The sequence below is a fragment of the Adiantum capillus-veneris genome, chromosome 3 (assembly GCF_014529385.1).
Source record: "Adiantum capillus-veneris isolate H3 chromosome 3, ASM1452938v2, whole genome shotgun sequence".
NCBI classification, from domain to species: domain Eukaryota; kingdom Viridiplantae; phylum Streptophyta; class Polypodiopsida; order Polypodiales; family Pteridaceae; genus Adiantum; species Adiantum capillus-veneris.
Window position 1 is genome coordinate 96,735,374 of NC_140933.1, and position 27,369 is coordinate 96,762,742.

The following is a 27,369-nucleotide window of genomic DNA, read 5'->3' on the forward strand; positions in this document are numbered from 1 at the left end:
CATGCGGTAAGATATTAGTAACGTAGGGTTTAATTAATTTGCTACTTTCAATTAGCAACTCCACTTAGTTACTAGATAGGAAAAGCATAGGCATTGTATACTTGCTAGTTCCATCTAGCTGTTATGAACTTACTATATAGCAAATCCACTATTGCTTTGCTAGTTCTATCTAGCAATTTCACTACAAGCTTAGGCAATTGCCAATTCCATCTAGCATAAAAGCTATGATTTGCTACTTCTATCTAGGAAATAGCGTGAACATGATCAAACTTGCTATATGGTAACATGCTAAAAGTTCCTTGTGAATTGTACTTCCAACAACCCCCCTTAAGCACAATTGCAGCATGAGAGAGCCGGATTTATTTAACATTGTGCCTATCTGCAACTAGAGCAGTGCGTTCTGTTTTTGTGGTTTTGGAAACCATGCGGATGCGGTGCATAAGAAATAGATACATTGTTTGATGGCGAAGCTATCTGGGACCAATGGCATGGTTTCCATCAATAGCTCAAAGCAAGTACTTTTTCGGCGTGCACAGTCTTTGTTTTGATCGCTTCATCTTCTTAGTTGGCTTCGAGCACGATTCTCGAACTTGAGAAGCGTGCTTGGTAGCAGATAGGCTCATGCATCTCAAGGAAGCCTATGAGACTCGCAACTTACGCAAGCTCATGAGAGTGAGTTCTAGAGAAGCCCAAGACCACTGTGCTCCTCCTCTTGGCTGGCAAGTAAAGCCATCTCAACTCGCGGGCGAAGGTCACTGACAAGTTGCGTGTATGCTGCCCGTGGAGGGTGAAATGTTGCCATGGAGGGTGAAATGTTGCCGTGGAGGGAGGCCATTTCACGAGCTGATGCCGCATTGCTGGTTGCTTGAAGCTAGCAAGGAGCTGGCATGGCTTGACGACCAGAGTGTGGAGTCACCGTTTTCTTTTCAATAATTAAAAAGGTTTGGACGGCATCATCTTCATATGGTTTGTCAGTAAGATATTTTCCTTACCTACTTCTTTTTGCATGTTCACTTTTAGGAAGGGGGTTTGCACTGTCAATAAACTCTTAACATTAGTTTTGTAGATTTTTCCCATCATGTGTAGAGGATGGCTTGGCCGCCTTCAGTTGCCAAAAACATGCATGTATCTCTTCCGTATTAACATTTTCATTTTATTTTGCATGTTGTGGCCTGTTTTTGAAGGCTTTGAAGCATATATGCACGCGTGCGGGCGCGCGCGCACACACACACACAGAGATAGAGGAGGAGAAGAAGATTTTAGCGTCTTAGTAAACTATCCCAAGAGACCTTAAAGAACTATCCGACGAGGAGAGTTGAACACGAGCAAGAGAGAGAGAGAGAGAGAGAGAGAGAGAGAGAGAGAGAGAGAGAGAACAAAAATATACAAATAACTTTAACATGCTCATTGTCTCATGGAAGATAGGATAAACACGATGCACAATCCAAACTAGAAGATCTTGAAGTAACACTGAGACACCAGCACATTGCATATGAGAGAGAGAGAGAGAGAGAGAGAGAGAGGAAGAAGAAGAGTTTTAACATCATAGGAAACTATCCCAAGAGACCTTAAAGATCTAGCCGACGAGGAGTTGAACTCAAGACCTGTTATGAGAGAAAGAGAGAGAGAGAGAGAGAGAGAGAGAGAGATGAAATGTTATATTAACGTCTTCAAAAGGCCAAAATGACCTATGAGACCAAAAAGTTACAACGCGGTAAATCTGATACAATGTCTAAGAGTGCTATGTACCATACATGGAGAATTCCAAATACAAACGATTTGAATACAAGGCCCATGGGGTTGCCTGCAAAGGCCCAAAAGTCGAGTTTTAAAAGCAACTTCCCCCTACAAAAGCCATTAAAAAATCAGCCGGATGTGTGTTTTGTTTTAATCTTCCAGAAACATTTCTGTTTCCTCCTAGAGATCTCATTTTTTAACAACCTGAGAAAAACCACTGAAGAATGGAGCCAACCTGCACATCCCAACCGAGGGGTCTAAACCCGAGATGCAGAAGTTCTGGCCAACTTATAGATCCTCGCCGAGTGGGGCCAACAATTTAAAAGTCCGTCCAACTTATGGGACCCCGACCGATGGGGCCCCTGGTCACTAGGGTGAAAATAAATCAGGTCACCCTCACAAAGACCCAGCGTGCCCAACTGATGACAATGCAATTTCTGTATGGACGCTCCACAAATTGTGCTGCTGGACTGATGACGTGGCAGCTGTATGGACGTCCACGAATTGCATTGCAGGCTGCTGACATGGCATCAGTATGAATTTCCACGTTTTACATGCCGAGAGCACCAGATGCTTTTAGAACTAGTAGCTTTTCACGTAACTGCTTTTGAGAGGCCAAGGTCCTTTTGAGCACTAGATGGTTTTAGAACTGGTAGTTTTTCATGCAACTGCTCTTGAGAGGCCAAGGGCCTTAAACATGTGGCCTGGGCTCTTACTCTAGCATTCTACCCAGTGGGAGAAGCAGAGCAGAGCTGCAGGGATTGTGCTTTGTTGAAGCATATAAAGAAATACCGAAAGGGGCGCCAGGGTCTTGGGCTAGTGCTCACTAGGGGTGGAACTCCGCCACTTCCCGTCTTGTGTGTTGTGCATCTCTCTCAGTTCAGTTGTTTTGAAGCGTCTTAAGTATGTTCAGTATGTTCTTTCGGTTGGCACGTGGTCCCCGTCCCGTTACACTTCGACCAGATCTTTGGTAGCTACACATCAGAGAGACATAGATCACACCCAGACAGCTTCTTGCATCAAAGTTGTTGTACTATATAGACCATTTCTTGACTGTCTTGTTGAACGGTTCATCCATAGAGCAAGAAGTATGCACATACATGCCACACAGTGCTCGTGTGGCATCAGGACAGCTCAGAGTATTTTAGCACAGATAAGAGATTTGTATGTGCACAACAGCGCTCGCGTGGCATCAGGACAACTCAGAGTATTTTAGCACAGATAAGAGATTGAGACAGACAAGCTGCCCACATCCCTAGGGATCAGAGGACATGCGAAGTATCCTCAAAGGGAGTGGAGAATGAGGAGCATTATGTATACATATGCCCACCTTTGAGAGAATATGGAGCCCATACACGGCTTTGTTCAGATGACACTCCACACTCAAAGAGATAACAGAGTCACAAACAAGAGACAACTTGGCCGCTTTATACCCGAGAGCAGAGGTGCTCCAGTACTCTCTCATACCATTTAGAGAGGAGTCACTTTACAGCAGGCACTTACTGCCCGAGCTTGCAGACGACCGAAAGCACCAGGTACCGAGCCAATACAAGAGACGGAGATTTGAGAGATCTACGTGCACACGCACACATAGGCGAGTAAGCCTTTTCAAACCCTCCCTACTATCCTTTGTGGGCTCTCCTTCCCACATCCACCAATGCATCATATCATAAACCCCCATTTGGTACAAAACGAAGCTATCCACTTATATTTTGTGCTTTTTGTCATTCTCCTAAGGCATGCTCATATATATATTCCTTCATAAGGTCAGATTAGTATGAACTTACAAATTATAAGAGGATAAAATACATGCAAAAATCACTTGTGCAAAAATCACTTTATTTGTTATTAAACAAAACTAGATGAAAACAAACCATTTTTCACTTAAGGTGCTTATAGAAAAGGCATAAGCAGAATAAAACGAAGAAGCTTACTCGACTACTAATTGAAACAAGAAACAAGTACTCAGCTTTAAACTACAAGGATAAGACATCAAAGAGACTTAGTCCTAGAAATCAAACTCCACACACCTTTTTTTCTCGAGAAAAAGATCCTTCTATTAGTTAATGAAACGGCCCATAGGGCTACAACCACCTCTTCAAGCGAGGGCTACAACAATCATAATGGGGAGACTCTCTCAATGAAAAAACAGCATATGTACAATGAGCTAAATCAAGAAATGGGAGGAGGGAAAAGCCACACATGTGGACGGTAGTGCCATCTGAGTACACCCTGGACCATGGTGAAAAAAGGCCCAGGACGCAGAGTCGAAGGAAAGCCTCTCTGTGCTCCTGCATGCTGTCGGAGCTGCCCTGGAGTCTCTCAAGCTGTCCTCTGAGAGTATGGATCAGCTCTAGCCAAAGATCACAAACAGTCTCTGCTGCTGGTACAGGGCGAGCCTCAAAGATGCGGAAGCAGCGGGCCCGCCAGATGAACCAGAGTGTCAGGCCACTGATGAGCTCCCAGCACTCCTCTCTCTCACTGCACCACTCCTGTGGAGTAAGCTCTGTGGCAGGCTGGAGTGTAGGTCACCCCCCCGGTATCACTATCATCCTGCTGGTGGAAGATAGATCAAACTAAAGTGCCAGGCCCGTGAGAGTGGACCAAGCAGCTGCCGCCCAAGTGTACTGTCGAGCCGTGGAAAGAGCAGGCATCAGCCGAAGAACACGAAGCCACACTTGTTGTGCCACAAGACAGTCCCACAGACAGTGACGCTGACTCTCCACAAGATGGTCACAAGCTGCACATGCGGCCGAGAGACCACTAAGTACAAGCCAGCTTCCAACTGTTGTAGCTCTGTGTGCGACCAGCCACCACTGGAACAAAGTGACTCGCCTCGACTATCTGGAGCCCCACAACCTCTCTTAAAAAGCTGCCAAGAACTCAGCTGTGAGACCCTCTTCCTGCCAATGAAGTGCTACAGCAGGGCGAGCCTCTCTCTCTGCTGCCAGTATGTGACGTCCCAATCGAACAGTGTACTGAAAGAAAGGGACACCTGGGTGGTCTGCAGAGGAGAAAGGGTCCCTCCAAAGACACTCTCCAAGATCCCACTGTACTCATGCCAATGGACAGCTCTCCCAAGCCCACAGTCTCCAGTGTCCAGTCTCAAGAGCTGCTGGGTCAGGATCGATGACACAAGTCCTCCCACAGATGCCCACCACTCGGATCCTCTGAAAATAGCACTCTGCCACCTGCGGGGCCTCTACTGCAACTCGGTGTAAGCATTCCTCACCCTGTAACTCAAAAAACAGGGAGGATGCAGTCTCTGAGCAAGCCCGAACTGAGATGAGAACCTCCAGTCACGTGAAGGCTCCCATCCATCTGGGCGCTGCTGGCTCGAGAGGTGTGAGCCACTCAGCTAGTACTGCCTCTGAGATGTCCTGGCACATACTCTGCACCCCTCTCATGCCCTGGAGCTGTAAGCCCTGCAGCTCCTCTGACAAGCCTCAAAATTGTAACCAGTCACCTAAAGAGCATGCTGGACCGGCTGCCATGGGACCCCAGGAAATATGAGGCCGACTACCAACCATGTGGCCTCTCTGAGTGCTAACCATGCGTTCCAAACAAGGGGCTATCTCAGGCGCTCCTCCGTGCAAGTAAGCTGACGCTGCTCTAGGCCTCGCCGCAGATGCTCCCAAGATCGGAGCAAACTCACAACGAAGCGGTCCTCCAGTCTCCTGCTCAAGCCAACTCTGCGCATCTCTGTAAAAATCCATCTGGTCGAAGGTCGCCAAGGGCCTCCAGCCTGAGGCACCCTACTACCTAGCACGAAGCCGTTGTAGCAAGAACTCCTTCCAAGGCTCCTCACCTGGAAGAAGTCCTCTAACGATGAATTCCCAAGAAGAGATGAGCTCTGCTGTGCTGGGTCTATGATCCCAAGCCCTCCCTAAGAACAAGGAAGAGTGATGGCCTGCCAAGCCGCTTTGGCCCGGGCTATCTGAGTGTCACGCCCTGACCAAAGGAAGTTCTTGATCAGCCTCTCTACCTGGCGGATACAAGAACTCGAGAAGATCCAGCAAGAAGTGATGTACCACATAGTAGCCAACAACACCTGGTTGGCACTACAACTCTGCCTGCCAGAGAAAGTCGTGCGGTACTCCAATGTACCAACTTCATCCTGATAGACAGGAGGAGGGGAGCAATCTACTGCTCGGGAGACAAGTCCAAACCAACCTGACAACCCAAGTACCAAACTGCAGTCCCGAGGGGAATCCACCTGAAACCCTCACCTGGCATCCAATCGGGCAAAGGAGCACTACCAACAGAGAAAGCCACTGTCTTTCTCCAGTTGATCAGTGCGCTAGATGCACAACAGAAGGTCTCAAGAGCCTACTCACACCTGTGAAGGTTGGCCTCCCGGCCGTCCAAGTACAAGGCTGAGTCGTCTGCAAACTCAGCGTCCAGTAGCTCATTTCCCCGAATAAGAAGTGCGAAGCCACGTAAACCAACCTGCTGCAACACTAAAAACCTGCTCATCACCTCAGCATAGAACAGAAAGACGAAGGGGGCAAGAGGACAGCCCTGTCTGACCGAACGTATAAGCATGAAACGATCACCTCTACCTCCTGACAAAATTACCTGACTGTGTGCCTGTTTGTACAAAGCTGACACCCCTCAGATCCAAGCATCTGAGAAGCCCATCCTGCGTAGAGTGCCCTCCAAAAAGTCCCAGTCAACTCTGTCGTAGGCCATCTCAAAATCGAGAAGAAGAATCACCAGATCCTCAACACGGAGCCGCGCTAGGGCAGAAGCCTCCCAAAAAGTAAAGATGTTGTCAAGGATACTACGCTCCTTGACAAAACCTGTCTGAGTCCCATGTATAAGGCTCTCTAGAAGTGGTTGAATCCTCAAACTCAGAGCCTTGGCAAGAATTTTGTAGACTGAGTTGAGGATGGCGATGGGGCGCGAGTGTCGAATCTCATCCAACGAGCCACCCTCCTTGGTAATGAGGTAGATCAGGCCCTCACTCATGCTGTCAGGCATCTCTCCTCTGTGCAAGATGTACTGAAAAGCACTACAGAGATCTGGGCCAAGCAAGTCCCAGTACTCCAAGAAAAAATTGGGAGTCAAGCAATCCTCACCTAGACAGCTACCACGGGGGAGTGCACTAAAGAGTCGTGTGCAACTCCTCAAGCTGAAGTGGCAGCTCAAGCCTCTAACGCATCTCCTCAGTCACAAGACAAGGCATTTGTGCCCACACCTGCTCTCTGCATGCATCCTGACGCTCTGACTAAGGCTCTGCAGAAAGTAACTCACGGTAAAAGTCAGTAGCAACTGTACGCATGTCCTCTGGCTCAGAAGAAACTTACCCGTCGGGCTTCCTCAACTAACTAACCTTGGCATGCGTATGCCGAGGTCCCACTGCCTCAAAGAAAGCACCAGTCACTTTGTCACCCACCTGTGTCCACTGAGATGCCTGTCGATGGAAAGCAAACTCATGGCGCCGCTCCTCTGTGCTAACAAGCTCTTGGCGAGCCTGCTGTAACTGCTCCTCCAACCAAGGACTGTCTAGATGCTGCTTCTGCATCCTCTGCAAGGAAGCAACGCCTCATCGGAGACGCTGCTCCTCCTCTCTTGCTGCAACCAGGCGAGCCAAAGACTCTTGGAGAAAGAATCGACTAAGCTAAGCTAGTCCTGAGGCCACTCTGTCAACATGAGAAACCTGCATGTCTAAGCTCTCTATCCAGAGAGCCTCCACTCGCTCTCTCTGTGAAGAGTCCAACAAGACCCTCTCAGGGATGCGAAGCATCGTGCTCCCCCTCCTCTGCCTATTTGTCACTGTGAGGATCACTGGTGCATGGTCCGAGAAGGAAGTCCCTGTCAGAATGCCAACTGTCCCACCCAAGTCACAGAAGTGGTCACTAGTGTAGAAGCGATCTATCCGTGATAGATTCACTCTTCCCACTCTACGGTCCGAACGAAAGAAGGCCACGCTGTCTAGGGGCCTCACAAAGCTAGAATGCTGCCACACATCTGAAACCCCAGTCATACAAAACCTCTCCCAAGTTGCCAGCTCAACTCCATGCATAGTAGCATGGCTACTACCAATCCTGTCAGAGGGGTCCTCCAACATGTTGAAGTCACCCCTTATGCACCACTGCTCTGCCTGCGGCAGAGACTCAACAATCTGTGACGAAAACTCTGCTCGGGCACTCGCCACATTGTGCGCATAGATGTTCAGGAAGCCCACAAGACAACCCTGAACCTGCATAGTGATCCACTGAGCCCTGCCTGGCACAATAATCTCTCTGCACACAATGGCCTGCTACAAAGAATCCGCAATAGTCATATATACCCCACCCTGGAAGTCTCCAGGTCTAAAAGTAGATGACCAAAAAGTATTATATCGTCCACGCAAAAGCTTACCACAACGTCTAATGCGGCTCTCACACAGATGATGCTCCTGTAGCATAAAGTCAATCTCTCCTCCCACAAGGCATCGCTGAAGCTCCTGACGCAGTCGGCCCCTCTGACGCTGAAATTGGGGCCCACCTAATCCCTGCACGTTCCATGAGACGATCCTCATGGGAAGCGAGAGAGAACAGATGCTGCCGAGCAGCTAAACGTGCTATCTTCGAGGCTGGCTTGGATGGGGAGTAATCCACATCCGAGCGTCCTCTAGATAGGCGTGACTACAAAGAGTGTCTGGCCCAAGCCCAAGTAGACCGAGCCGTGCGTAAAGCAACCTCCTCTGTCCAGGAGTCCTCATGAATGTGTACATAGCATGGAGGGCACTACGTATCAGCAAAGAAATGAATCACAATGTGTCTACATCCTGCTGCATTTGGAGGTGTCATAGCAAACTTGGCCAATGGCCAAAGAGTCTAAAGCATGTCTGTAACTCCTAGGTCTCCCATGTGATGAGAGAACTCTAGGGTCTGTGTCTGTAGCCAGTCGAACACTGAGTCGAAAGTCCACTTAGTCTAGTCCCTACCACAAAGGGGAAAAGAGAAGCCAACCCCGCCGAGTCCAAGGGCTCTATCCCCCTAGCTCCAAGGAACAGAACATGAACCCTGAAGCAGGCTGCCTCAAGGTCTGGTGACCGAGAAAGCGTGTGAAGTCATAGGCAAAGAAGTCCCATCGGCGCCGAATGTCGAAGCTCGTCAGACCATGAGGGACTGTTGCAAAGGGAGATGTCTGGACCAGAAGAGGGGGTCGCAAGAAAGGCTGTCCCTCTCTCGCCAAGCAACTCGTGGCAAAGGCGCTGCCAAGAGATCTCCTAGCAACCGGGGATGGCCCTCCCTCCTGGGTCGACTAGGGGACTAGAGCGGGAGGGGGGGGTGAAGGAGCAGGGGGAAGGGGGGGGGGGGGGGGAGCAGGAGGCTGAAGAGGAGGGGGGAAACTCGGGGGGAGGGGGGGCCGTCGAGGGTGAAGCTGAGGTGGAGGCTGGAGCAGTGACCTCATTCTGCTGAAGAGGACCGAATCGGTTCCCCGTGGGAACCCACTGCTGCTGAGTAGGCGCCTGAGGACCACTCTGAGTGCCAGGCTGTCGCTGTGGCCCTTGCCGTCGTCGACCACGAACCTGCTGCCATCCTCCTCCGTTGGAGCCCCAGGCTCGGAGGGTGTCTCTGCCTGTGTGCTCTCGGCCTCTGCTTGCTGCTATTGGCCAGTCCTTGCAGGCTGGGGCTGGGGCTGGGGCTGGGCCTGTGGTGTAAGTCGGGGCCTCCTCCGTGGATAGGCCTTCGCAAGATGGCCCATCAGTCGACAAATGAAGCACTGATTCAAGAGGCCCGAATACTCCGCGCTCTGTTTAAACCAACCCCCACTCACCCGAGGAAGTAGGATGACCTTCGGGAGAGTGTGGGCGTCCCTAACCAGAACGCGAACTGAGGGAATGCCGGCCGCCTTGGAAGCTACTGAGGCTGCCGTGCGAGGTGTCTCCAAGACAGTCTCAATCGCTAAGCCTATCCAGGACAAAAGTGGTAGGTACTCCCTCCACAAACCAAGAAAGCAGACGGAGATGTGGAAGGTCTGCCTCCTCTACCAGAACATCTGAAGCAGGGTCAAAACCATGTCTCCACTGTCAAAAGTGGGCTCGAACTGCTCGGATGGTCAAGGGGCTCATGGCAATGACCTTGGACGCCATCTCGGAGGTCTCAAACTCGATCAAATAGTAGCCTCGTCCAAGGAACTGAACATCCAAGATCTTGCCCACCTCTACAAGAAGGCAGGCCTAGAGAAGGTCACGCAGCTCTCCTCTGCTGGGTCTGGTGCCGAGAATCTTGCAGATGACGGAAGTCGCCTGCAGACGATCCACCTCTGCGGCTAGGCTTGCTTGCTCTGTCGGAGTGAGAGCAAGTCGAATGGTGAGCTCAGTGGGGTCGGGCGAGGGGACTTCATCAGAGTCCCTCTGTGGCGGAGCTTGAGCCTCCATCTGTGTTTGCTGCTGTGTCGGAGAAGAAACGGATAGAATAATTTCTCTGCAAAAAAGCCCCGACGAGCACTGTCCAAAAACCAGCATTGCCAGAGCCAATCGACAGGAACCTTCGGCGCGAGAATGGTAGAGAATTAAGAGAGCCGGGGGGGAGGGGGTGCGGGGTGGGCTGGAAACGGCAATGGGCGAGGGCAGCGGGCTGGCAGGCAGCGAGTGGCAGCGAGCTGAGGGGCGGACTGGGGGGGGGGGGGGGGGGGGCAAGGGGGAGGCGGGGGGCAGCGCACGCGCAGCATTGAATGCTGGCAGCGCAAGGGCCCCGGGGGGGGGGGGGGGGGCAGCTAGCGATGGCGGAAGGGGGGAGGCGACAGGTGCTGGCGAGGGAGGGGGAGCGAGTGGCAGCAAGCAGCGAGCACGCCACCCAACAACTTCTTAAAGACTAATGCAAGCTAAATACTAGAACTGAATACTACTAGGAACCTCCCTCGAAGAGGCAAAACATAACCAAACCATACTCATGTATATTGATTTGTCTCATAGGCGCACTTTGGCCCCTAAACCAAGTTAATAAATCTTTCTTTCTTTCTGTCTGTCTGCTTGTGTATGTGTTGGTATGAGCCTGTATGTTTGTCCATGTGGGCACGTGTACACATATATTTTTGTGTCTAAGTGTGCGCATGGAAAAACTGCGCGCCTCTTTCATGTTGGTGAGAGATAGCCTACGCGTGCATGACGAGGGGGCAGACATTGACGAGGGACCAATTTCAAAATTAGCAAAACATTCAACAGAACAAACAATTCCTTCCTCCGAGCAAGCTTGCTTACAGGGGGTGTGATTTTTGTCCTTATTTCAAGGAGAGAGTTAAAAATGGTGTGACAAAGTGATGATGTGGCATAACCTGACTAGACCAGAAGAGGAGAGCAAGATGATAGATCCGAACTGGACTCGAGGGACCGACCAAAAGAGCCAACAGAAGACAGCGTGAAAACTACATAATTTGAAGCGCAAATGCGGCATGAATCACAGGAGGCCATACGGCTCCTGACATGGGGTCTGGAACGCCAGAGATCTTTTGGTGCCACTTACAAGAAAGCATTGACTGTGAATGCTTTTATACACTAGTTTTGTTAGCAATTAATTTTTATGCTTTTGAGCACTTGTTAAAATAACTGTAATTATTAAAGGTCGCTTTTGGGGTGCTTTTGGACCGTGCCTATAAAGGATAGGCCAAGGGTGCCATAAGAACATAAAATCAACATTGCGACTACGAAGTGTGCAAGACAGAACTGTTCTTTCAGGTCATGATCAAGTTTCAAGCTCTTGTATATTGTGAGGATCTCCTCTCGGTCCCTCCTAGCTTGAGACGCGCTCATAACAGTTAGGCAAGACTCCACTTCTTAATCTTTCTGAGGCATGGATTCTATATTGGAAGGTGTAGTATCCAGCTTGCAAAAGTTGCGGAAACAAATTCGAGAGCTACATGCACGATGGAAAACACAACAACCACAATTGCCAAGCCTTGCAAAAGTTGCGGAAACAAATTCGAGAGCTACATGCACGATGGAAAACACAACAACCACAATTGCCAAGCCCACTGGTGCAAGACCTTCAACGCCGAGTCCAAGAACTACGTGAAGCCAATATGTGACAAAATCCAACCATGATTTCAGCTAGTCTAGTGGGACAAGTAGAGCAACCACACTTGCTAGGTCCAATGGTGCACGAGCTTCAAACCCCAATCCAAGAATTACGTGAAGCTAGTAAGTGAAAAAATCCACTCGTGGTTTCAACTAGTCCAGCAAACAAAGGGAGCCCAAGGTCAACCCACCTGAAAAGTTTGATGGGCAAAGATCAAAGTTTACAAGCTTCTTGCAACAAGTGAGGGTGTTTATAAGCATTACCCGGATGATGCTTCTCAAGTTAGTCTCATTGGCACTCTTCTCTCACCACGCTTTGGAGAAGAAGTTGTCGAAACCAAGGTTCGCAAGCTACGACAAGACTATCACCCTCCTTCATTCATTCGAGAAGGAAGGGCAAAGCTTTTCTTTAAGGGTATTTACCACTATCATGGGCTTCCATATGACACTGTCTAGGATCAAGGGCAACACTTCATATCAAGCTTTTGGAGAGGATTGTTCCAGCTTCTAGGAGTAAAGATTAACCTCTCTTCAGCCAATCATCCACAAAGTGATGGACAAACTGAGAGGGTGAATCAAGTTCTAGAGTAGTATCTCCCATGCACAATCAACTATCATCAAGACAATTGGGTAGAATTGCTAGCCCTGGCTGAGTTTACATACAACAACACTATTCATGCTTCTACTCGACATACCCCATTCTTTACCAACTGTGGTGAGCACCCAAGGATGATGTCCCCAGCGTTTCTCCTGGCGGCACCCACCCGTCGCCCTTGCAGACTAGTCAGCTCCAGGTTGCGAGCATCTACTTTATTTTTTTTTATTTTTTTGCAAGCGGTCGTTCTCACATCATCACAACAACTTCTTGGCCTCATTTCCGATGGCTCGGACTGCACCACTCATTAGCCCTGGCCCCGTGCATATTGGGTTATGGGCCAACATTTTGAATTCAAGCAGGTTGTCACCCTTTGGCTCCTTTGCTCTTCAAACTAGCTTCACTGCGGTTGTGAAGGCAATTGCATGGAAAGAGGCAATTGTGCTTCATCGAATCAACCTGACACTTTAAAGATACAAACAACAAGGCGGCAATATCGAGATTTTTGGCAAATAAAAGAGAACCCTCGACAATCGATTGCAAATTTACCGTCAATTGAGAAAGTTGCAGAAAACAACAGCAACGAGGCATATCGCATCTATGCTCTAAGACTGGTAAACAAAGTTCTCAACTCCTAAATCTTTGTAATTGAGAAATCTAGATACTGGCAATTGCTTGAGAAAGTCTCTCAAGTAAGACCGCTCCACACTATGAGCACCAAGAAACTGGACAAGTTCAATGGCCAAAACTTTCACACCTAGTAACTTAAAATCAAAGGGTACCTGATGAAAAAGAATCTATGGGCTGTTGTAAAGCCAATTGGGGAAGGGGAGAGCATTATGACACGAGGCACACATGCACAATTTGTGTCAAAAGACTAGCAAGCCCTAGACGTTATTATCATTGCATTAGATGATAATCATGTTCATTACATAGATGAATGCGACACTTCATTACAAGCATGGGAATCCTTGGCACGAATGTTTGGTGCAAAGGCTAAAACTCCAAAATTAGCCTTAAAATGCATCTTTATGGACTCATGATGGATGCTAATAAAGATTTAGCTAGCCTTATCAATAGGCTTCAATCCATTTGCACTCAGTCTGCGTCCCTAGATTCTAAGGTAGATGATGAGGACAAAATTGCAGTTTTGCTCCAAGCACTTCCGCTCGAGTATGACCACATAGTCATAGTAATTAAAGAAAAGGAACTTGTACCTAAGTTTGAGGATGTGGTTAATTCACTTCAAGATGAAGAGAAGAAGCACTCTAACGACAACTCTACATCAAATAGAGTTTATATTACACAGAAGGCGAAGTGCAAACATTGTGGCAAGCGCAATCACAAATCTAGTAAGGTCGAAGCATGCACCCTTTGTGGAAAGCTTGGGCATACACCTTCAAGATGTTTCAAGAAGACCCAAAACAGGGATGAAGGCAACGTCAACCTCACCAATGATGAAGAAGAAGAAGAAGAAGAGGAGCCACTACAAGCCCTCTTCGTCATTGATGTACTATAAAAGGTTTGCAAATACCCTCTAAGCCACTACATGATGTATCCAAAAGGTGAACCATAGTATGACGTATCCAGTTTGAATCATGTTATGATGCCATCAAATTATGAACCCATGAATTATCTGGAGTGCCTTGTATGAATTATGACCTACTGCATCCATTGAGATCTAGGCATGATGTGATGAAGTTAGGCTTAAGGGGGCGATTGTTAGGATAACCCTAACTTCACCACATGTAAACCGTACCCAATTTAGCTCCTCAAACCACTACGGGAAACATGCCTACACCTAACACTTCATTTGCATGCCATGTCACCAGCGTGTGACTACTATCTATCCTTTTTGTTGATTTCTTTCTTATTATCTATTTACTTTCACTTTTTGGAAACACCCCTCGGGAAATCTAACTGCCCTGCATTGCATAGCTAGTGTGGAACTGTCCAGAGGGAGTCCATGCCTGAGGGCAAGAGAGCACTAAGGTTGGACAAGGACTATGGTTAGCCAAGTGGGGTCATTGACTAGCCAAAGTGGAATCCTTTGCTACAGAGGCTACATTTCAGTTCTGGATGTGGCCGCAGTGTACAAAGAGGGTCGGATGACCTAGAAAGATACAATGGCAGCATCTCCTAAAATTTAGGGAACTGCTATTTTGGGACCTGAAAATATCTTCGCGTCATTACGTGCAGTTTGACATGGGGATCATTTTGTTACTCTGTGGCCAAGTCAACAGAGGCTGCAGGTGAGATATTTTTAGACCCGAGGGTCTAAAGCGGGAAAATGCATAAATGAGTGACACTTGGCACTATGAGGCCAGTTTACTACTTATAGAGAAGGCAAAAACGTGATTTATAGCTGGGAGGCTCATTTTGCAAGTTTCTGTCACAGGTTAAGAGCTATGGAGTGCTTGCTTTCCCTCTTATGCACAGTGCGGTGCCAGGAGTGATGCCCTGCACGCTACACACTGCCCTCTCTCTCCCCTTTGGCAGTATGTTATGCCCCTCTAGTGGGCTCTTCATTTGACCAATGTACAGTTGTGTGGGTTCATGCGCGATTGCCGAGGCAAGAGCCTCTTGCACAGGTACTGGATTAGCTAGCGGCTAATCCCCCCGCAGGTACAGGTGAATTCGGAGAGGTTTCACGCCAGAAATCTCGTCCGATTCAAAGGGCAAGTAGCCCTACAGGTGCGGGAGCTCGAGGACTTGCTAAGGATGCGACCGGCACGCGAAACGGAGCCCGAAACAGTGAATTACAGCCTGCTGTGTATTTTTGCAGGTTTAGGGTTTTGGCCCTAAACGGACCCTGATACCCCCAGGAGGTTCGGGGACGCAAGGGGACCGCTGTACAGGTGATCTGGCGCATTTTCAGGGCTGAAAACAGAGAATTCAGCGTGCTGCAGATTCTCGCCAGGTTTTGCAAAGTGCCCGTATGCGTCGGGAAAGTCAGTCAATGCGTGGGAATACTGACTGTGAAGGGTCCTAGTACAGTTATGCTGCCGAAATCAGGCCGGAACAGTTGAAATTCAGCCAAGTTTGTGCGGGGCAGCTTGTAGGGATCTACAGCATTTATTCCCTCTTTTAAAGAATAAAGAAATACCGAAAGGGGCGCCTAATTAGGGGCCAATCTGGTGTCGATCTTCTCATACAGGTGCATTCTAGCATCTGTATCCCATTCCCCTCTCTTGTGTCTTGAAAGTACAGGTAAAATAGACGACTAATAATGGGTGAAAGCTAAATAAAGGTTTGAAGTAAAGTCTACCGCCCTTTTTGGATTGAACAGGCCGGTTTCATGGTTCCATCGACGGGATTAAATCACTTTTTCCCATAGAAGTGAGCCTTGGTCAGATTGGGCTTGAAGACACAGGGGATCATAGACCAGACACAGGGAATTGCAATTATGGCTGACAGACCAGATGATGTGACTGAAGAGGTTTCCTCTTCACAGGGTCAACAGACACATGAAGTGGGTGAGTCCTCAAGACCACCACAGACAGATGACGATATATTCAGGACCCAGTTGGCTACTGCTGTGGCTATGTTCACGCAAGTAATGCAGAACCCGAGGTTTTTAGCCTTTCTGCAACCTCCTGTTCCGTCTCAGCAAGTTGGGTCACTGGATCATATTCAAAAGCCTGTTAAGGCTCGAGCACAGGTGATTCATACCACACAGTCAATGGAAACACCTTTACACTTGACGGAGAACATGCAGTCTCCACAACCTGTGCCTAAGGTGCAAGAACAGGTGGCTGAGATGCCAGTCTTTCAAGCTGTACCAGTTCAGCCCGCCACCTTTTAGCAGCCTATAGCTGGTTCTAATGGGCAGGGAAGCAACCTACAGGCTATGCAACAGGTCTTCCCACCACCTTCAGTACACCCTGGCTATTTTGGAGGTGGATCCGTATTCCAGAGCATGGCTGGTCATGCACCTGGAAATCAGTTTTACACGCCAGGAACAGTGTTTGGGGGTGCTCAAACGATGATGCCTAACCCCATGTATGGTGTCATGGGTATGCAACCAGGGTTTCAGAGCACTCAGGGCCAATTTGGGATGCCACATGCAAATTTTGGTATGGCTGGAATTACAAATCAGCAGCCAAATATGGCATTTCCAAGTCAAGTTAATAGCGGCCAAGGAACACAGATGAACCCTAATAGTGTTCCCATGTTTCAGTCACTTCCATATGACAATTTAACGCCGCTGGAGAAGCCAACTCCGTACAAAGAAGGTGGCAAAGGTATGACTTTCACGACCTTTACAGGGTTTGATGACAGGAAGAAGGCTCTTTCATTCCTCCAGCAGTTTGACAAGGCCTATGCAAGGGGAAACTTTACAGAGGCTTCAAAGGTCCGCAAGGCAGCCACTTTCTTGACAGGGAATGCGGGACAATGGTGGACAACTTTATTGCTTCAAGGGCAAGCTCCGTCCACATGGATTTACTTCAAGCAGATTTTTGCAGCAGCATGGTTATCTGATGATTTCGAAGCAGATGTCATGACAGAATGGCACCAGCTAAATGCTGCCACTTGCAGAAATCTGGATGATTACAATCGGAAGTTTTGGAAAGCTCTACTTCCAGTAACTTCCTATAGGTTTGTGCCATTGACAGAACAGATTGAAAAATACTGTTGTGGCCTACCCAAAGGATTGAGAAAATACTCCACGAAGACAAAAGTCACTACTTTGACGCAGCTCATCGAGGTAGCAAACACTGGCAATGGTTTGCTCAAGGGAGAAGATTGTGAATTTAACACTGGCATCAAGGCAGGATCAGGCAAGAAAAATTCAGCCAAGAAGCACGTTCCCAATGAGGCTCCCAAAGGGACTCAGGAGTCAGCCAACGCAGGGAAAGACAAAGCTACGGCTGAATCAGAAAAAGGACCAGCAAAGAAATGGAAAAGACGTTTTCCTCGCAAGTCAGAAGAGCAAAAGAAGGTCCTTAGGACAGAGAACAAATGCTTTATATGTGAGCAGCCTGGCCACATTGCTTACAATTGTCCTACAAAGAAAAGGCCAGTTGATTCTGATGACAACGAAGACAAGAAAGGAAAGAAGCCCATGGTTGGTCTAGTGCCAGATATGGTGGGCAACAAGCCAAATTCATATGCAAGTGAGCTTTGCCGAGCATGGGGAAAGGTCAGGGATCAAACAGTACTTATCTTCTTTGATCCAGGTGCCAAAGCCAACTTCATTTCCCCAGAATTGGCTTCAAAGTTGGGAATCAGACCTGAAGAGATGGGGTATACAGCAGAGGCAGGTTTGGCATGTCCTGGCCATACAGAGGTTGTGACACCCATCATTGGAAAGTTGCGTCTACATATCCAGTCCTATGTAGATGCTGAAGAATTTTACATCATGCCACTGGACGGATGTGATGTGTTGTTAGGTATTCCTTGGTTGTTTCGTGTACAGGGAATCATGGATGCCTACAACAAAAAGATCACTGTACAGAGCAGGGGAAAGACTCACATTCTGGATGTAAAGCTTAAAGGGGAGTCTATTCCTACTGTATCAGCTTCTGCTATTACTTCTGTAATGAAAAAGCATCTTTCTGCGTACTTGGTTTTTGCACGTGAAGTGTCAGATTGTGATGAATCAAATTTATCTGTGCTAGATAAAGAAAGGTCAATGTTTTTACAACAGTATAGTGACTGTTTCTCCGATTCATTACCATCTCAATTACCACCAGAGAGACCCGAGGACCATGCGATAGATTTGGTGCCAGGCAGTAGCCCACCAAATAAGCCTCCGTACAGGGTTAGTGCGGCTCAGCAGAAAGAGATAATGGGCCAAGTACAGGAGTTGTTAGAAAAGGGGCTGATTTAGCCCAGTTCATCTCCATTCTGTTCTCCAGTGTTGTTGGTGCAGAAAAAGGATGGCTCATGGCGTATGTGCATCGACTACCGTGCACTGAACAAGAATACCATCAAGAATAGGTTCCCTATACCTAGAATTGATGATATTATGGACAAATTAGAAGGAGCAGGTATGTTTAGCAGGATAGATCTAAAGAGTGGGTACCATCAAATCCGCATTAGATCAGAGGATGTGCACAAGACTGCTTTTAGAACAACGTTTGGCCTTTATGAATTTTTAGTGATGCCCTTTGGTCTCACAAATGCTCCTGCTACGTTCAATAGGATGATGGACAGAATTTTCCGTCCACACCAGCAGTTTGTTGGTACATTCTTTGATGACATGATAGTCTACTCAAAGAATGAAGAGGAGCATAGGCATCACTTTGCCATTGTGTTCAAAGAGCTACGCAGTGATAGGTTGCTCATCAATGCAAAGAAAAGTGAATTTTTTCTGGAAGAGATCCACTTTCTGGGACACATTGTCTCAAAGGATGGTGTCAGAATGGATCCTGCAAAAGTTGAAGCGATCAAGTCATGGCCAAATTTGAAGACGGTGCATGATGTCCGAAGCTTTTTGGGACTATGCTCCTATTACAGAAGGTTTATCCGAAATTTCGATGAGATTGCTTCACCTTTACATGCTCTTCAAAAGAAGGCAGTCACCTTTAGATGGACACAGAAAGAGATTTCAGCTTTTAATCTCTTAAAGGAAAAGATGACTTCAAATCCAGTCATTGTGTTGCCAGATCTTAGGAAGTCATTTGTGGTCCAGTGTGATGCCTGCGGTAGTAGCATTGGTGCAGTGCTAATGCAAGATGGCAGGGTAGTAGCTTATGAGAGCAGAATTTTGCAAGGGCCAGAGATGACCATGCAGGTCTATGAGAAAGAGTTACTGGCTGTGATTCATGTGCTCTTAAGTTGGAAACACTACCTGCTAGGTGCAGACTTTGTTGTCCAAATGGACCATCAAACCTTGCGATACTTCTTGACACAGACAAAGTTATCTGAGAAGCATATGCGATGGGCAAATATTTTGTCCATGTTTCATTTTCAGATTGTGCATGTGGAAGGCAAGAAGAACGTTGTGGCTGATGCCTTGTCTAGGAAGCCACAAATTTCAGCTGTGTCGATTCCTTATCATCATGAACTTGATGATATGAGAGAACAGTATGCAAATGATGAAGATTTTGCAAGGGTCTTCGAGCAACTAATGGATGGACAACGTCATGAACACTATCTTCTTAAAGACGGGTTCATGATGATGCATGGCAGATTGTGTGTCACAAAGCCATTGCGACGCAAAGTTATGGAAGAGAGTCATGTCCCACCGTATGCAGGGCATCGTGGTATCGATGCTACAGTTAAAGCGGTTGAGACATTCTTCTATTGGCCTACATTGAGAAGGGATGTGGATGCCTTTGTGCGAGAATGCCTAATATGCCAAAAGGTCAAGTTTGACAGGCAAAAGGCACCAGGGTTATTGCAACCACTACCTATTCCAGATAAACCATGGGAAAGTATTGCTATGGATTTTATCTTTGATCTTCCGAGAACGCAGACAGGAAACGATGGTATTTGGACCATTATCTGTAGATTCAGCAAACAGGCTCATTTTATTCCTGTCAGGAAGAAGATAAAGCCAGATCATATGGCACGCTTGTTTATGAGCAATATTTTCAAGTATCATGGCATGCCACAGTCGATTGTTAGCGACCGTGATCCACGCATGACAAGTTTGTTCTGGAGAGGCTTGTTTGAGAATATGGGCACTACGCTCAAATTCTCTTCGTCATTTCATCCTCAAACAGATGGGCAGTCAGAAGAGGCAAATTCTACTGTCCTAGATCTGCTGAAGTGCTATGTGTCAGAGCATAAAGGAAAGTGGGAGCAGTATTTGCCATTGGTGGAGTATGCATACAATAATGCAATGCATTCATCAACTGGCAAGGCACCCTTTGAGATAGTTGAAGGTGGCAAGAAAGTTCCTCCCATACTGCATACAAAGGACAAGATATTTGAAGCAGATAAGTATGTTCAGGACATGGATGAAATGTACAAGAAGGTCAAAGTGGCCTTAGAAAGGACTCAGGCAAAGCAAAAGAAAGCAACTGATCGTCACCGTCGTGAAGTGGTATATTCACTTGGTGATTGGGTGCTTTTACGCTTTGAAAAGGCAAGGTTAAAGAAGATGAAGGGCAAGGAAAGACTGTTTCCAAAGCTCAGCATGCGTTACTATGGGCCTTTTCAAGTATGCGACATAATCAGTGATGTTGCATATAGGCTAAAATTGCCTGACAGTTGGAAGATTCACAATGCGTTTCATGTGAGTCTTCTCAGACCCTATGTGGGTGATGTGCCAGAAGATATACCAGCTGAAGATCAGCCGGAAGTCGAGGAACTTGACGAGATCTTGGTCCCTGAACAGATTTTGGCACACAAAGAAAGGAAAGTGAAAGGCAAGGTTGCTAGGCGTTACTTGGTAAAGTTCAGAAACTATCCACCAATGGATGCTAAGTGGATGGAAGAAGGTGAACTTGCAGAGTCACCAACTGTGTTATCACTTTACCTGGAAGCCTTCGATTTGCAACCTACCTTGACCCCTTGAGTTTCAAAGCTAAATGGATTGTCAGTGTGACAATGGCTTCTGAAACAAATGATGTACATGGTATTTAAAGTGAGCTCAAATCAAATACCTGTTACATGAATGTTAGAGCTGTACAGATTGTCAGTTTGGCAATTGCTCTTATAAAATGTCCAACAGTTTGGTTAGTGCTATAGAAGTGAGTATTTCTTGTCAGTTTGTCAAGGATGCAGTGATTGCTTCTATTGAAGAGTACATGTGTAACTGCATTCTTAAACTGTCGGTTTGGGTATGCTCGAAAGTGTTACGGGATCCAACGTGTACTATAAGACAGTGGCAAAATGTGCAGCTACCATTTTGTCATTGGAAAGTTAGTGACTCAAAGCAATGGCAGAGTGCGAAGCTACCACTATGTCATTGGGACAGGGTTCACACGCAGGCAATACATGAGTCGACGAGGTGTTGAATACACCAAGGTTGACAATGAGCATGTATGTGTCGTATATGTGTCGACAGGTGTATGACATAGATGCAAACGAGGACGTTTGAGATTTCAAGAGGGGGGTATGTCACCAGCGTGTGACTACTATCTATCCTTTTTGTTGATTTCTTTCTTATTATCTATTTACTTTCACTTTTTGGAAACACCCCTCGGGAAATCTAACTGCCCTGCATTGCATAGCTAGTGTGGAACTGTCCAGAGGGAGTCCAGGCCTGAGGGCAAGAGAGCACTAAGGTTGGACAAGGACTATGGTTAGCCAAGTGGGATCATTGACTAGCCAAAGTGGAATCCTTTGCTACAGAGGCTACATTTCAGTTCCGGATGTGGCCGCAGTGTACAAAGAGGGTCGGATGACCTAGAAAGATACAATGGCAGCATCTCCTAAAATTTAGGGAACTGCTATTTTGGGACCTGAAAATGTCTTCGCGTCATTACGTGCAGTTTGACATGGGGATCATTTTGTTACTCTGTGGCCAAGTCAACAGAGGCTGCAGGTGAGATATTTTTAGACCCGAGGGTCTAAAGCGGGAAAATGCATAAATGAGTGACACTTGGCACTATGAGGCCAGTTTACTACTTATAGAGAAGGCAAAAACGTGATTTATAGCTGGGAGGCTCATTTTGCAAGTTTCTGTCACAGGTTAAGAGCTATGGAGTGCTTGCTTTCCCTCTTATGCACAGTGCGGTGCCAGGAGTGATGCCCTGCACGCTACACACTGCCCTCTCTCTCCCCTTTGGCAGTATGTTATGCCCCTCTAGTGGGCTCTTCATTTGACCAATGTACAGTTGTGTGGGTTCATGCGCGATTGCCGAGGCAAGAGCCTCTTGCACAGGTACTGGATTAGCTAGCGGCTAATCCCCCCGCAGGTACAGGTGAATTCGGAGAGGTTTCACGCCAGAAATCTCGTCCGATTCAAAGGGCAAGTAGCCCTACAGGTGCGGGAGCTCGAGGACTTGCTAAGGATGCGACCGGCACGCGAAACGGAGCCCGAAACAGTGAATTACAGCCTGCTGTGTATTTTTGCAGGTTTAGGGTTTTGGCCCTAAACGGACCCTGATACCCCCAGGAGGTTCGGGGACGCAAGGGGACCGCTGTACAGGTGATCTGGCGCATTTTCAGGGCTGAAAACAGAGAATTCAGCGTGCTGCAGATTCTCGCCAGGTTTTGCAAAGTGCCCGTATGCGTCGGGAAAGTCAGTCAATGCGTGGGAATACTGACTGTGAAGGGTCCTAGTACAGTTATGCTGCCGAAATCAGGCCGGAACAGTTGAAATTCAACCAAGTTTGTGCGGGGCAGCTTGTAGGGATCTACAGCATTTATTCCCTCTTTTAAAGAATAAAGAAATACCGAAAGGGGCGCCTAATTAGGGGCCAATCTGGTGTCGATCTTCTCATACAGGTGCATTCTAGCATCTGTATCCCATTCCCCTCTCTTGTGTCTTGAAAGTACAGGTAAAATAGACGACTAATAATGGGTGAAAGCTAAATAAAGGTTTGAAGTAAAGTCTACCGCCCTTTTTGGATTGAACAGGCCGGTTTCATGGTTCCATCGACGGGATTAAATCACTTTTTCCCATAGAAGTGAGCCTTGGTCAGATTGGGCTTGAAGACACAGGGGATCATAGACCAGACACAGGGAATTGCAATTATGGCTGACAGACCAGATGATGTGACTGAAGAGGTTTCCTCTTCACAGGGTCAACAGACACATGAAGTGGGTGAGTCCTCAAGACCACCACAGACAGATGACGATATATTCAGGACCCAGTTGGCTACTGCTGTGGCTATGTTCACGCAAGTAATGCAGAACCCGAGGTTTTTAGCCTTTCTGCAACCTCCTGTTCCGTCTCAGCAAGTTGGGTCACTGGATCATATTCAAAAGCCTGTTAAGGCTCGAGCACAGGTGATTCATACCGCACAGTCAATGGAAACACCTTTACACTTGACGGAGAACATGCAGTCTCCACAACCTGTGCCTAAGGTGCAAGAACAGGTGGCTGAGATGCCAGTCTTTTAAGCTGTACCAGTTCAGCCCGCCACCTTTTAGCAGCCTATAGCTGGTTCTAATGGGCAGGGAAGCAACCTACAGGCTATGCAACAAGTCTTCCCACCACCTTCAGTACACCCTGGCTATTTTGGAGGTGGATCCGTATTCCAGAGCATGGCTGGTCATGCACCTGGAAATCAGTTTTACACGCCAGGAACAGTGTTTGGGGGTGCTCAAACGATGATGCCTAACCCCATGTATGGTGTCATGGGTATGCAACCAGGGTTTCAGAGCACTCAGGGCCAATTTGGGATGCCACATGCAAATTTTGGTATGGCTGGAATTACAAATCAGCAGCCAAATATGGCATTTCCAAGTCAAGTTAATAGCGGCCAAGGAACACAGATGAACCCTAATAGTGTTCCCATGTTTCAGTCACTTCCATATGACAATTTAACGCCGCTGGAGAAGCCAACTCCGTACAAAGAAGGTGGCAAAGGTGTGACTTTCACGACCTTTACAGGGTTTGATGACAGGAAGAAGGCTCTTTCATTCCTCCAGCAGTTTGACAAGGCCTATGCAGGGGGAAACTTTACAGAGGCTTCAAAGGTCCGCAAGGCAGCCACTTTCTTGACAGGGAATGCGGGACAATGGTGGACAACTTTATTGCTTCAAGGGCAAGCTCCGTCCACATGGATTTACTTCAAGCAGATTTTTGCAGCAGCATGGTTATCTGATGATTTCAAAGCAGATGTCATGACAGAATGGCACCAGCTAAATGCTGCCACTTGCAGAAATCTAGATGATTACAATCGGAAGTTTTGGAAAGCTCTACTTCCAGTAACTTCCTATAGGTTTGTGCCATTGACAGAACAGATTGAAAAATACTGTTGTGGCCTACCCAAAGGATTGAGAAAATACTCCACGAAGACAAAAGTCACTACTTTGACGCAGCTCATCGAGGTAGCAAACACTGGCAATGGTTTGCTCAAGGGAGAAGATTGTGAATTTAACACTGGCATCAAGGCAGGATCAGGCAAGAAAAATTCAGCCAAGAAGCACGTTCCCAATGAGGCTCCCAAAGGGACTCAGGAGTCAGCCAACGCAGGGAAAGACAAAGCTACGGCTGAATCAGAAAAAGGACCAGCAAAGAAATGGAAAAGACGTTTTCCTCGCAAGTCAGAAGAGCAAAAGAAGGTCCTTAGGACAGAGAACAAATGCTTTATATGTGAGCAGCCTGGCCACATTGCTTACAATTGTCCTACAAAGAAAAGGCCAGTTGATTCTGATGACAACGAAGACAAGAAAGGAAAGAAGCCCATGGCTGGTCTAGTGCTAGATATGGTGGGCGACAAGCCAAATTCATATGCAAGTGAGCTTTGCCGAGCATGGGGAAAGGTCAGGGATCAAACAGTACTTATCTTCTTTGATCCAGGTGCCAAATCCAACTTCATTTCCCCAGAATTGGCTTCAAAGTTGGGAATCAGACCTGAAGAGATGGGGTATACAGCAGAGGCAGGTTTGGCATGTCCTGGCCATACAGAGGCTGTGACACCCATCATTGGAAAGTTGCGTCTACATATCCAGTCCTATGTAGATGCTGAAGAATTTTACATCATGCCACTGGACGGATGTGATGTGTTGTTAGGTATTCCTTGGTTGTTTCGTGTACAGGGAATCATGGATGCCTACAACAAAAAGATCACTGTACAGAGCAGGGGAAAGACTCACATTCTGGATGTAAAGCTTAAAGGGGAGTCTATTCCTACTGTATCAGCTTCTGCTATTACTTCTGTAATGAAAAAGCATCTTTCTGCGTACTTGGTTTTTGCACGTGAAGTGTCAGATTGTGATGAATCAAATTTATCTGTGCTAGATAAAGAAAGGTCAATGTTTTTACAACAGTATAGTGACTGTTTCTCCGATTCATTACCATCTCAATTACCGCCAGAGAGACCCGAGGACCATGCGATAGATTTGGTGCCAGGCAGTAGCCCACCAAATAAGCCTCCGTACAGGGTTAGTCACAAGGGACGCATTCCGGGACGGGGGAACGGGGAACAGGGGACGGGGCTGAAATGGATTTTTAGTGTAAAAAAGAGAGCGGGACGGCAAGTGGGGACGGAAAAGTGGGGACGGGAAGCCCGAAAAAGGACGTCCCCTGTTACTATGCTATGGACACACCTATGCACTCATCAGACGAGTTCACACGAGATATGGCCATGCTCATGGCATATGGGATCACCACATTCCCAGAGAAGACACCACCATCTTTGGTGGACAGACACTTACCACTTGACCTCAACACGTCAAATCACTTGCTTATGCAGGAGCATCTACATGGACTTAGAGAGAGGATCTCGGATCTCTTCTTGGACAGGTTCATTGCTTGGATCTACAGATTGGAGTAGGACTTCAGTGCTTTGGACTCTCTTGGAGGGTTTACCCGCAAGATGCAGGAGATCAGGCATCCCACGACTATATTCAGAGTCACTCGGAGCTTGGCTTGGATGGTAGTGTAGTTGCTCTTCTACACTCCTAATCATTTGGATTGCTACCTTCAGAGTTGCTTACACTCACCCTCGATAACCTTACAACAGACTTATCCCCCAACCTGGGCAGTAGGCCACTCCCATCTCATTCACATGAGAGCCACACCGAGTCGCGGTTTGGTGGCGTTGTTGACGTGGAGTCTGTTTTTTGTTGACAAAGGAGGATTGGAGGCAGGAGATATAGGCACGAGGACATAGAAAAATTGGTCTGGCCTTTTCTCTTCACAGAGGATCTTCACAGCGCAGAATTCTCAATCTGGCTTCTCTACTTCAACAGGATGATCACGGTGCAGACAGATTGGTGTGACCACACCTCTTCTCAAAGGCCCTTCACAGCGGAGACTGTTGAGTCTGGCTTTCCCCTCATCTTGGATTACCCTACGTACGGACAGGACACCATCCGGTGGTGGTCCGTGCTGTCTATCGGTGACTGCTACAGCTTACGGTAGCTTCTACAGTGCAGACTGCTCAGTCTGGCTTTCCTTGTTTCGGAGGACGTTTACCGCTTCCGATCATTCTCCTGACGGTTCCTGGGCTTCCCCATTTTCCCCAAGCAATCCCATAAATTGCGGAAGGTGTGAAAGCAGTCAGGCAAGATCGCCAGAAGTATGTGAAGAAGAGAAAGGCTTTGTACTCAGAACATGAGAATAGGGTACCTCCCAAATACACGAGGCAACGATGCCTACAAGAATTGTGAAACCCAGATCTCAAACAGTGGCTGAAAATGGAGCTGCTGGTAAGGCACACCTCTAGTGTATCGTGAGTGTACTGAAAAATGACATCGTCCACCTCCCACTAAAGGTGAGATGACATCCCACGTAAGTGATGGAAGCCAGCTGGTTGTGCCCCATGAAACATAGCCAATATCCAAACCAGCCGTAGCCCTAAACAAAACCTACTGAATGGCTTTCCATACTAAATGGCCCACAGACAACACAGCAAGGCATGTCGAATAGACTCGAGGTCAAAGAGAACATTTGAGACACGAGGGAGGAGGGAGCATGGACGTGTGCTTTGCCCATGTGCCACAAGGGAGAGTGCCATGGACTGTCAGCCATGCAAAACAGTTATTCCATTTAACAGCCATACTCTTCAATAGATCTCGGTGGAAAGTGGTAACAAACCCTACAAATAGGCTGGCATGTAACCACAGTCTCAACCGTGTAGCTTGGTGCGCCTAATGGATCACAAGATTGCCAACCAGCTTGCAAGGTGTACTCAAGAGAGGTAGGACTAGGTCTTCCTCATCTATTATTGGCCAAAACCACTCTTTTAGGTGCCACGACAATGGACTCAAGGTCAACCACCCTAATCCACAACCTCCATACACTAGTGGTTGCGTGTACTATATTCTCCCGCTGTTGCCCACCACACTGAATGAAGTCCATGCTATGCCTCAATACCGAGGTGGTGAGCATGAAAGGAGAGTCTGAAACTCTGATAAAGGCCCATCACCCCGCAGAGAGATCTCACCGCACTGTGAGGTAGCCTCCAAAGCTCCAGAAAATATGTTTACAATAGTGGCTCTCTCTCCCCTAGAA

At 47.5% G+C, this 27,369-nt stretch overlaps 1 protein-coding gene across 1 annotated transcript in view; it reads right to left on the bottom strand.

Annotated features, from left to right (window-relative positions):
* Positions 1-1,640: 1,640 nt before the first annotated feature.
* Positions 1,641-27,369, bottom strand: part of LOC147461354 (NAD kinase 2, chloroplastic-like) — a 55,948-nt gene continuing 30,219 nt past the window's right edge. The window contains exon 9 of the mRNA XM_086508919.1: positions 1,641-1,845. The gene's annotated coding sequence lies outside the window, so the exon portion shown is untranslated. The remainder of the gene's footprint in view (positions 1,846-27,369) is intronic.